The sequence below is a fragment of the Felis catus genome, chromosome A1 (genome assembly GCF_018350175.1).
Source record: "Felis catus isolate Fca126 chromosome A1, F.catus_Fca126_mat1.0, whole genome shotgun sequence".
Classification (NCBI taxonomy): domain Eukaryota; kingdom Metazoa; phylum Chordata; class Mammalia; order Carnivora; family Felidae; genus Felis; species Felis catus.
Window position 1 is genome coordinate 126,800,814 of NC_058368.1, and position 12,564 is coordinate 126,813,377.

Genomic DNA, 12,564 nt, shown 5'->3' on the forward strand with positions numbered 1-12,564 from the left:
GTACCCAGTATCCTTAAGCTTATTTTAGAATATGCTATCAGGATAAATCATCATCCAGCTCATTTCCAAATATATGATGGTTAATTACCTTGACAACAATATGATTTACAGGCAGATTTAATGTAATTTTTATTTTTTATTATTAAGAAAAAATTAATGTTTATTTATTTTTTGAGAGAGAGAAAGAGACAGAGTGCAAGTGGGGGAGGGGAAGAGAGAGAGGGAGACACAGAATCTGAAGCAGGCTCCAGGCTCTGAGCTGTCAGCACAGAGCCAGATGCAGGGCTCAAATCCATGAACACAAGATCATGACCTGAGCTGAACTTGGATGCTTAAAGGACTAAGCCACCCAGGTGCCCCAATTTTTATTTTTAAAGATGTTCTGGGGCACCTGGGTGGCTCAGTCGGTTGAGCATCCAACTCTTAATTTTGGTTCAGGTCATGATCCCAGGGTCATGTGACTGGTCATGTGACTGATCTTAAGCCCCTGCTTAAGATCAACTCTCTCTCCCCCTACCCCCCCATTCACTCCCTCCCTCCCTCCCTCTCTCTCTCTCAATAAAAAAATTAAAAAGTTTAAAAAGAAGTGTTCTAGAACACTTGCTTGTGGAATTACTTTTCAAGCACTGGAAGTAAGTTTAGACAAATCCATCCACATTCTTCCCAGTTTTTGTTAAAACAACCTTTCAATGGAATGAAATACAGACATATTGAGGAATTTCTCTATAGCCATAGCAGACTCAAAAGAAGATGAAATTCCTTTGACTATAGCAACCTAACCACAGAAGACTTTATTTTCTGAAAATGACCACAGTAGTATTTCCAGTCCTGCTTGCTTCTCTAGGAGTTTGTCACTTACCCAAGAGGTGGGGCCTATGTCCCCTCCTCATGACCCTAGGCAGGCTATTACTGTTCCAATCAATAGAATATGGCAGAAGTGATGCTAACTTCCTTTCAAGCCTGGGTCATCAGAAAGGATATGCTGGGTCCATCTTTTAGGGACATTTGTGTGCACCCAGTGAGGAAGCCCAAGTTAGCCTGTGTAGAGATGAACAGATGCACACACATGCATATGCATTTTCTCTCTCTCAAAATAAAAGTAAATAAAATTAAATAAAAGTAAAATAAAAAAATAAAAAGATGTGCATTCCTAAGTGTGTTTTAAAATGGATCTCAGACTCAATTTCAAACCACCATAAGACAAAGAAAGAAGCTTTTTAGTCCCTTCCCCAATGTATCTTTATGGGGACAAAAAGAAATCAGCATATAAAATCTTAATTTCACTTTGTAATCAAAGATGGATTGTAAAAAATCAAAAGTTAACAATGTTCTGCATGCAGGATCCTACACTTTAAAATTGTTTATTTCAGTGCCTTTTATTTTCTTACCTCAAAATAGATATAGATTGCATGCAGTAAAAACATTGAAAAAAACATCATTCTCTTTAAGTTGAAAAGTTCTGGGTCAAATTAGGAAGAATAATATAAATAATAGGACACACACTGAGGCAAAAGAATGCTATTGTGTCCTTCTAGAAACCACAGAAGCCAAGAAGCCCTTCCGTGAGCAATTGGGAAAGTAAAGGACAAACTACATCTCACTCAGGCTCGCCCAGACCAAGGTGGGAGGAAATAGCATACTTAAGTAAAAAGCCTGCTAAATATTTAATGAATGAAGATTATAAAACTGTTTCTATCTTTATAGTTTTGATTGCTTCCTGCCTTTTGCTTTTCTCTCTTCCTTTCCTCCATAAAGCAAACACTCCCATGGCTGTAACTCTCCTGCTCCAAAGCGGCCAAGGCCCAGTTTGGCAACTGCCTGCCCTACCTTTCCTCAGCTCCTCAAGCCAACTTTTCTTCCTAGCCAACTCCTCAATCCAGCTCTTCTAGCTGCTTTAAAAACATTCTCTCTGTGGTAATGGCATCTTCTGGTCACTGAGGCTTGAAGCCATTAATTGCCCTATGCCCACCTCCTCCTTGTCCCTAATGCCTGGTTGACACCATTTCTCCCACTGCTATCAGCCTACAACCAGAAGAGAACACAACATTCAGTGCATGCCAGCTGCAGCGAGCCTGGAGGCATTCCCATCCAGAGCCCCCAGTTCCCAGATTTATGACCATATGGAAGTTATTTAACCTCTCTGAGGCTCCTTTTCCTCATTAACAAAAGAAAGTTGGTAATAACCATTCTTACCTCAGTGAGTTGTTGTGAGGATTAAATTACATAACACACAGAGCACTAGACGAGTAGACAGTGGGTCTTTGCTACCTTTTCAATGTAGGGCCTTATTGGGGCGCCTGGGTGGGTCAGTTGGTTGAGCATCTGACTTAGGCTCAGGTCATGATCTCATAATGAGTGGGTTCGAGCCCTGCTTCAGGCTCTGTGCTGACAGCTCAGAGCCCGGAGACTACTTCAGATTCTGTGTCTCCCTCTCTCTTGGCCCGCCCCCCACTCATTCTCTCTCTCTGTCTCTCTCTGTCTCTCTCTCTCTCTCTCTCTCTCTCTCTCTAAAATAAATAAATGTTTAAAAAAATTAAATAAATGTAGGGCCTTATCATTACACACCTGTACCTCTGTATCATCCTCCTTGCTGAGATGACTCCTTAATCCTCCAATGCCACTTGCACATATCCCAAAGATTAAGCCTAATCTCACTCCACTGCTCCCACGGTGTCAGTGGTCCTCAGCTAATGAAGAGGCTTGATTCACGTCCATCAGCAATACCCAAAATAAGTCCACAGTCTGCATTTCCAGCCCTCACACAGCCTTTGCCAACCCTGTGCTCCAGCCCCATCTATTCCCAGCCGAGTCCTCAGCCACAGCCACATTCCCTCTTTTTGCTCCCATGCCTCCCGCCATGTGCCGTTTCCTCCCCCTTCTTCCCAAATTCCTTATTTGACTCTGATATATTTCAAACAAATACAAAATATATAGCAGAAAATAATATAACAAATGTACCCTCCACCCAGTGCTATAAATTCTAAATATTTTGCCACACCTATGTCACATATCCTTAAAGAGATAAAACATTACAGATGTATCTGAAATATGTGCATGCCCCTCCCCTGATCCCCTAACCCCTCAAAAGCTCCCTATAGGCAACCAATGTCCTGGATCTGGGGTATTTGTGATTTCCTTGCACTTTTAAAATACTTGTACTCATCAAGAACAAGGAAAGTCTGAGATACTGTCACAGCAAAGAGGAGCCTGAGGAGACATGACAACTAAATGCAGTATGATATCCTAGGTGGAACCTGAAGCAGAAAAAGGAAATTAGGGAATAACGAAGAAATCTCAGTACACTATGGACTTTAGTTAATAATAATGCATCGATATTTATTCATTATTTGTAAAAAATGTACCAAACTATGTAAGATAGGATATAGGTATATGGGAACTATCTGTACTGTTATCATTTTTCTGTAAATCTAAGTTTATTCTACCATTAAAAGACTATATTAAAAATGTTACCTCCTTAGCCATTGAAAACATATAGCATTGTTCCAAATGTTCTTTAGGTTTTCCAATCTGTATAAATGATATTACATATGACTATACCTATATCATTATGCATTTTATTACCCAACTAGCTTTTTTAAGTATTTAGTCTCCAGTGCCCCACCCTGATTCCATTCTCTCTCCTTCTTCATGACTCTGTGCCCCAAATGGTGACTTCTAAGAGTTGCATCTTCAGACTTCCTTACCTCTTGCTACTGGTTGAATTTTTCCATTGGAAAGCAACAACATGAGACTGGAAAGTGTCAAAAGGGAAAATATGACATGGTAGGCAGAAAAATGACCCCCAAAGATATTCTGATCCTATGCATCTCAAATAAACCTAAACTTATGTCTTAAGAATTCTTACCAATACTTCTCAAACTCTTTCCAAAAAACTGAGAGAAATGAACACTTCCAAACTCAATTTAATGAGGCAAGCGTTATCCTGGTACTAAAGTCAGACAAGGACACTACAAGAAAAGAAAATTACAGGCCAATATCCCTGGTTAATATAGATGCAAAAATCCTCCATAAAATACTAACAAACTGAATTCAAGAGCACATGTTAAAAGGATCATACTCCATGATCAAGTGACATTTAGCCCTAGGATCCAAGGATGGTTTAACATATGCAAATCAGTAAATCATACCACATTAACAGAATGAAGGATAAAAAAATCATATGATCGTTTTAATAGAAGCATAAATAGCATTTGACAAAATTCACTTTTCTTTTATAAAAGAAACCCTTAACAAATCAGGTATAGAAGGAATGTACCTCAACTTTAAAAAAGATCCTATGTGAAAAGCTGACGCTAATATTATACTTGATGGTAAGAAGTGAAGAGCCTTACCTTTAAAATCAGGAACAAGACAAGGATGCCCACTCTCCCTGCATCCATTTAGCATAGTACTTGAAGTCCTGGCCACAGAAATTAGGCACAACAAATAAACAAATAAAAGGCATCCAAACGGAAGGAAATAAGTAAAATTATGTCTCTTTGTCAATGATGTGGTCTTATATATTGAAAAAAAAAAAACACTAAAGACTCCACCTAAAAACTGTTAAAACTAATACATGAATTCAATAAAGTTGCATGACACAAAATTAACATACAGAACTCAATGTGTTTCTATCTAAACATTAACAATGAACTATCCAAAAGAGAAATGAAGAAAGTAGTCCCATTTATAATAGCATCGTAGACAATAAGATACTCAGCAATAAATTTAACCAAGGACGTAAAAGATCCGTACACTGAAAATTACAAGATGTTGATTAAAGAATCGAAGAAGACACAGAGGCGCCTGGGTGGTTCAGTCAGTTGAAGGCTCGACTTCGACTCCGATCTCGAGGATCATGGGTTTGAGCTCCGCAATGGGCTTTGCGCTAACAGCACGGAGCCTGCTTGGATTCTCTATCTCCCTCTCTCTCTCTCTCTCTGTCCCTCCCCTGCTAATGCTCTCTCTCTCTTTTAAAAATAAATCAACATTAAACATTTTTTTAATTAAAAAAAAAGAATTGAAGAAGACAGAAATAAATGGAAAGATATCTGTATTCCAGATGAGAATAATTAATATTGGTAAAATGCCCATACTACCCAAAGTGATCTGCATTTTCAATGCAATCTCTATCAAAATTCCAATACCATTTTTCAAAGAAATAGAAAAACAGTTCTAAAATCTAAAAACAGTCCTAAAACCACAAAAGATCCTGGATAGTCAAAACAGTCTTACCAAGCACAAAAAAAAACAAGAAGCGTCACACTTCCTGGTTTCAAAGTATATCACAAAGCTGTACTGATCAAAACAGTATGGGAATAACATAAAAACAATCATGTATACCAGTAGAATAGAATATAGAGACCAGAAACGAAACTATACATGTACAGTCAACCAATCTTTGGCAAAGGTGACAAAAACACACAATGTGGAAAGGATAATCTCTTCAATAAATAGTGTTGAGAAAACTGGATATCCAGAAGGGAAAAAAAATGAAAGTGGATTCCTATCTTATACCACTCACAAAAAATAATACAAAATGGATTAAAGACTTAAATATAAAACCCAAGCCCATAAAACTTCTAGAAACAAATATAGGGAAAAGGCTTGTTGTCGCTGGTCTTGGCAATGACTTTTTTGGATAAGAAACCAAAAACACAGGCAACAAAAGCTAACATAAACAAGTAGTCCTACATCAAAGTCAAAACAAAACAAAACAACCCTCTGCACAGCAAAAGAAACTATCAATGAATTGAAAAGGCAACCTTTTCAGAATGAGAGAAATATTTCAGACCGTATGTCTGATAAAGGGTTAATATCCAAAACAGGGAATAGTCCAATTGAAAATTAAGCAAAGGACCCAAACAGAAATTTTTTGAAAGAAGACATACAAATGGCCAGTGAAAAGGTGTTCAACATCACTAACCATCAGGAAATACAAATCAAAACCACAAGGAGCTATCACCTCATACCTGTTAGAAGTGTTATTATCAAAAAGACAAAGGATAATAAATGTTTCAAGGATGTGCACTGTTAGTGGGAATGCGAGTGGGTACAGCTATCATGGAAAACAGTATGGCAGTTTCTCCAAAAATTGTAAGTAGAACAATTATGTGATCCAGCCATCTCACTCCTGGTAATGTATCCAAAGGAAATGAAATTGCTATTTCTAAGAGATATCTGCATTCCTGTGTTCACTGCAGCATTATTCACAGTAGCCAAAATATGGAAGCAACCTCAATACCCTCAGACCCATGAATGGATACACATAATGAAACATTATTCAGTCATAAAACACAAGAAGGGCATCATGCTAAGTGAAATAAGCCAGAGAAAGACAAATACTGTATGATATCACTTGTATGTAGATTTTTTTTTTAAAGTCAAACTCATGGAAACAGAGAATAAAATAGTGGTTTCCAGGAACTAGGAGGTGGGGGAAATGGGAAGATATAGGTCAAAGGGTACAAACTTTTAGCTGTTAGACGAGTAAGTGCTGAGGATCTAATGTGCAGCATGGTGACTATAACTAACAACACAGGCAGTATTGTATTCTTGAAAGTTGCTGACAGTAGATCCCAAGTGTTCTCATAACCCTTCCCCCAACATATAGTTAACTATGTGAGGTGACAGATGTATTTACTCTCTTGATCTTGGTAATCATTCCACAATGTATATGTCTGTCAAATCATTGGGTTTGTATGCTGTAAATATATACAATTATATTAGTCAATTATTCATCAATAAACTTGGAAAAGAAAGAAAAATGCCAAAGCCTGAACTCACTATTCTCTCCATTCTCCCAGCCCTCCAGGACTATGAAATTCCTCCCTTCTCACCTGGATGGCTCAGTCGGTTAAGTGTCTGATTTCAGCTCAGGTCATGATCTCACAGTTCGTGGGTTCAGGCCCCGCGTTGAGTTCTGTGCTGACAGCTCAGAGCCTGGAGTCTGTTTCAGATTCTGCAGCTCCCTCTCTCTCTGCTCCTCCCCCGCTCATGCTCATGTGTTCTGTCTCAAAAATAAATAAATGTTTAAAAAAATTTTTTAAAAAAGAAAGAAATCCCTCCCTTCTCCAAGGCTGTCTTGCTATTGTCCAGTATTTAGGCCCTCATTTGTGCTCTTTTATCTGGAAGGTCCTCCCGTTAACCTGCTGAAATTTCCCTTTTCCTAAGATCTTTGCAAATGTTGCCTTTTAAAAAAGAAGAAATCCCTTCCTCTTCCCTTCCTACATCGACCTCCTGCTGTGGAGCCATCACCATCATGCCAGGATATCTTCTCTCCATCCCTGTAATTTAGGATTCATTCCATGGCACTCAGATTATTGATCCCAGCATCACACCAAATGTAGATGTCCATAAATCCTTGTTGGTTTATGGAGGATAGAGACTATGTCTTCATGATTACTCAAACCAACTCCTACTCCAGTCTATTTCTTCCTTCAATGATTCATTGGTTTCCCATTCTCTGAGAATACAGTCAAATTCTCAACATACCCTAAAGCCTGTCTCCTCCCTGGTGTCATCCTGGGCCACACTGTCCCCTCCCTGTCCCACGCCAGCCTTGTCTCTCTTGTCTTAGGACTGTTATCAGGCTGCTCATTCATTCCCTACTGTCCTGCTTGCTGCTTCACTAGAACCGCTCATATCCATCCCTCAGGTCTCAGTCTAAACTTCACTGCATTCACTTGTTCCTTCCACAGTATTCACTAGGTGCCTACTCTGTGCCAGGAATTCTCCTAGGCCCTGGAGATAGGGTAGGGAACAAAGCACACTGAAATCCCTGCCCTCATGTGGCCCACATGCTTCCTCCAGGAAGTCTTTCTTGGTTCCCCCCAACATATGCACACAAGGTCTGTTTCGCCCTACTGTGTGCGGTCACAGCACCCTGTCACAGCACTATGACTTCTCTATACCATGTATCCCTATTAAGCACACTTACCCAAGATCTATCTTCCTTAGTAAGCTGAAAGATTCTTGAAGGCTGGGTCACTGTGTCCTCTCTTTGTATCACCAATACGAAGCACCTTGTTAGGCACATAGTGGGTCCTCAGTAAATTTCTTGGATGGCTGCATAAAGAAATGAAATGAAGCTTTGCTAGACAAAAGAGGCAACAGTAGTCCAGACTGCAGAGTGGGGAGGCCGTTAGCCCCTTCCCACCACGTAATGAGGTAACATAAGGAGACTGGGCCAGGACTAGAACGTGGGACACATGACTCCCATTCCAGGGCACTTTTCATTTTAATAAAATTGTAATGGAGAAGACAATGTGGGGGAAGGGACTTAGGGCAAATGTAAAAGAGGAAAAACTTACTAAGAGAAGAACAGGCGAAACCGTTAAAACAATTTTTGTGAAACCAATGTAAAAGAACAGGAAAGGTAAGATGTGCCAACAAATAGACAGCTGGTGTTGGAAACTCCAAGAGGAGACAGCCAGCAGCAGCACTGTGCGTGTTTCTATCTGGGCCCCTTTCCCGCGACTTGGTAGGAACATTTTCTTCTCTTTGCTCTTTTTTCTTCTTGGTGATAGTAGGCAGCCATCACCCTTGATCACTCTTCCCAAGTGTTGGATGGCCTCCACTTGCCCCTCCATGTCCTCAATCTCTACCTTTCCTTACCTTGATTTATACTTGAAAGCCTGACCTCCATGGACTGTCTCATAGACTCCCTGGACCACTGGCTTCTAAATGCTCAGTCAATGGGAGGCTCCAGCAGGAAACTGCAAAGCGGGAAGAGAGAGGAATTAGGGTATTTACTTACCCAGCTTCCCCAATACCAAGACACAAGCTGGGAGTGGCTGCCTTCCTCTGCATGAGACCACAACTCCTACAGCTACCAGTCTCACTACATTTCATTAACATTACCTGTCTTTCACATCAGATGGTAATGGCCTCCCACTTTTGCTAACCCTCAGGAACTTGCTGGTTTCCCTTATTGTTCTCTGCACCCTCATAATTAGTTTTTCATTAAACTCCTGCATCAGTTGAGACTGCTAAGAACTTAACTAATATTTTTGGTTTAAAGAATCCCCCACCTTCACCTCTTAGGAGGCAGAGACAGCTTTCTTTACAGAAGCCCAGTCAATGCTCACCTTCCTAGCTTCCCTTGCCACTAGGGGAGAGGCATCCTACCCTGAGCTCCACCAACTGGGGGCACCCATGTGAGAGTTTGAATCTGAAAGTGGGAAGCAGGAGGATTAATCCATTACGGGGAGGGTGCCCGAAGGCACAGCTAGATCCTAGATGCACAGGCTCAACGCCTCGTTTTGCAACCCTTGCAAAGATTCTGAGACCCCTCTGCTTAACCAAGCCAGCGTTGGATTCTATTGCTGTCACGTGAAAACCATGCATGATACCGCCCTCTCTTGGACCCATTAACATTTGAAGCCTGCCTGATTCTCTTGACTTCTTTTCCTATCTTTGAACCACACGTTAAGTTTGATTTTAATGCTTCCCATTCTGCACTGGGGAAAAAAAATGCATTCTCTGCTTCCAGTCATTAAAGTTGATCTAACTTGACTTCTAAAAATCATCCTTATAAAAGCTGATCACATGGAAATCAGGAAAATAGAGTTAGTTGGTACACGGTCTACAGGAGGGCCCAGTCCCGAATGTCCTCCTCTTCCTTGCTTCAACCCTGGCCTGATTCTGTTTGTCAGTGGCTGCAGGAGAGACTGGTCCTGACTTCTTGTGCTAGCATTGTATAGACATTAATCATGAATAGCCACATATTTCTGACCCTGGGCTCTGCTCCTTTCAAAGGACTCAATTAAGAACAAGAAGAAAACTTATGTCTAATAAAAACCAAACAAACGAAGCCAACTAAAAAATGAACAAAAAAAAAAAAAAGAAAGAAAGAAAAAGAAAAAGGAGAAAACTCCTTTTAAAGTAATGTGTCACCTATATTATACACTATGGGTTTCTGCTGTGTACAAGAGAACACATGTGGTCATGTGCACATCAGTGTTTCAGCCCAAAGGACTGAAAAATGTGCCCCAATTTCTCTTTGTTCACACGAACTGCTCAGAGACCACATAGGGGGAATTTCATTTGTACCCAGAGATCCCTTACTGGGGATCCCAAGCCAGTCATGCCATTTCACATAGGGATCTCAATAATAATGAGTGTAATTTATCCATATCTAAAAAGTAGACCATATGATACATACTCACAGGAGTGGTATTCATGAACTCTTCTAATCATTATGCTATTTTTTTTTATGTCTTTGCTCTCACAACCCACCAACACCTAATATTCCAACTAGCAGGGGGCTTAAAATTCATCTGGTTAAATTCCTTCATTTTATAGATAAGAAAACTGGAATCCAGAGTGTTAAGTGTCTCTCAGGTCAGACAGTTGCTAAGAGCCATAGCCAGATGCAAGCCTGATTGTTTCTGGCTTCCAAAGCAGTGTAATTTCAAACCTCAGGAATCCAACTTCCCAACTAACAGGAAAAAAGTAGCTTCAGGTCTTTATTTAATAGAAGGTCTTTCCATAACACAAAGATTCATTAAATTTTTCTACAGAACTTATTATCTATGGGGGAAATTTAAGAATGACGTGTTATTCACATTTTGAATATAAGAATTCTGAGGAATTAAAAAACGCTTGAAAATGCCTTTTTCTATAGTAGCAAATTGAAGCCTAGAACCTTGTCCAGGGAGCTGATCTTGTAAAGTGAACCATCTTTTGGCAGTGCATGCGGCTGCAAGTTCGTCTAACGTGGTGACTCACAAAGAAATCCAAGCACTAGTAGCAGATTCTGTTGTGTCCCTCTCTTTAAGGCCACATGACTGAAGTGGTGACCTTGGCATCCCGGGCTCTGTACAGGGCTTAAGAAGGGGGAAAGGGGCAATGCTGGGGCCTGGGCTCCAGAATATGGCTGTTCTGATTCATCCTGCTCCATGACTCATCTGTGTGATCTTCAGGTAACTTCTCTGTGCCTGCGTTTCCTCATTTGCAAAATGGGGAGACAACTGTGAGAGATTAATGCATCTAGGATCCCACACGCATTAAGTGTTCCAAAAAGTTAGCAATTACCATTACCAACAAAAGGATCTAAAAGAGACCTAACAGCTCACAAAGAGGTTGTCTTTGGGATTACCTATTCCTACTTTTGGTGGGCTGGACGTTTAAAGAGTGTTCTCAGAACAGCCACTAGAGGGAGGTGTCTGGTCAGACTGGAAAGGCAGAGGCAGCCGCCACACACAGCCCTGCACCTGCATCCTCCCTTGGCTTTGGCAAAATACAGGACCTCAGAGAAAACCCGAAACCAAAGGCCGAGGCCCACGGGATTTACAGATGGGATGTCCACCTTGAGCTCAGGGTTCTGTGCGAAGGGTTTTGGAATCGGTCACTGAACTGTCTCTGCTTCTCAGGTTCCTGAAGCTATAGTACTTCACCGTCGTCAGGACTCATTCGTGTAAGACTGTTCCTGAAAATACACTGATACACTTTGTAACAGGAATGAAGCAGGTGGTGTGTGCATGTGGACTCTCTCAGAGACAGGGAGAAAAAGAGAAGGGGGGTAAGAGTTGAATCATGGTTACCACTTCATAAATGCACCACCATTCTGCATTCCCTAGCAGCAAAGAAAAGGAGGGAGCTGCTGGGAGGCGCAAACCCATGGGAACTTCACCCATTGTGTATTTTGGAAGACAAATCTGGAAGCTCAGGACCAGGGCCTGGTCAGGGAGAGCAACACTCATCTCCAAATGGCACAGCAGCTCAGAAAGGCGCTGTCTGCAGCCTGTTTCGGTTCCATTCAGGCAAAATGTGTAAGTTCTCCCTCGGGTGAGGGAAGAGAGGTGCCCAGGCTGAGCCTCCGAGGGTGCTGACCTTCTCTGGTCCCACACTCTCTGCCCCACTCTGCTGCTACTCACCCCCAAGCCCTTCTTGGGCACAGCCTCTAGTATAACAATCCCTCCCCTCTCCTTCCGCAATCCAAAATGTTGGGAAACAGTCTTTCCTCCGCTGGATTTCAGGACGTCATTAGCATTTTCAGAAGCATCTATGTGTTAATGCAGCTGTAATTTTTGACTTCAAGGTTCTCTCTATCCTGTCCTTCCTTTACTTCCAACTTTTAGGCTCTTAAAGTGATTTCAAGCCTGACCCCAAGCCCAGAACAGTGGTTGCCACCGGACTGAAGGTTTTTACTGAACAAGTGTCTTGCTCTTTGCTTCTGTGGATTTCCAAGGGCATAAACATAAGGGAAGTTTCTTAATTGAAGACTATCCCCCTGACTCGCTCACCAGCACATCCTGTCACTACACTCCTGTCCTTGGCTGGTTTAATCTTGGCAGTGGCACTCCTGTATGTGGGGTGGAAGGATTCTGGTGGGATTCTGTCGTTCTCTGGAGTGGCTGAACCACTCTGTTGGCCTCCCATCCAAACTCATTGACTTCTGGTTGCAAAAGCCGTCTGAGCAGCCACTGGCCTTCTCAACTTGGCATCCAGTCCTCCAGGCTCTGCCCACGGGAAGTCCATCTGGCTTTGCTTGGGTTGTGCCCTTGCTGTGTGTGGTCCATTTCCCTTCCCTTATCGTCCCCCTGACCTCTGACACTGGGT

At 41.5% G+C, this 12,564-nt stretch overlaps 1 long non-coding RNA gene across 2 annotated transcripts in view; it reads right to left on the reverse strand.

Annotated features, from left to right (window-relative positions):
• Positions 1-6,951: 6,951 nt before the first annotated feature.
• Positions 6,952-12,564, reverse strand: part of LOC109492847 — a 44,786-nt gene continuing 39,173 nt past the window's right edge. For both annotated transcript variants that reach the window (XR_002146808.2, XR_002743254.2), the window contains exons 2-4: positions 8,617-8,717; positions 7,940-8,067; positions 6,952-7,009 (exon numbers count right to left, since the gene is read on the reverse strand). This is a non-coding gene — a long non-coding RNA (uncharacterized LOC109492847). The remainder of the gene's footprint in view (positions 7,010-7,939; positions 8,068-8,616; positions 8,718-12,564) is intronic.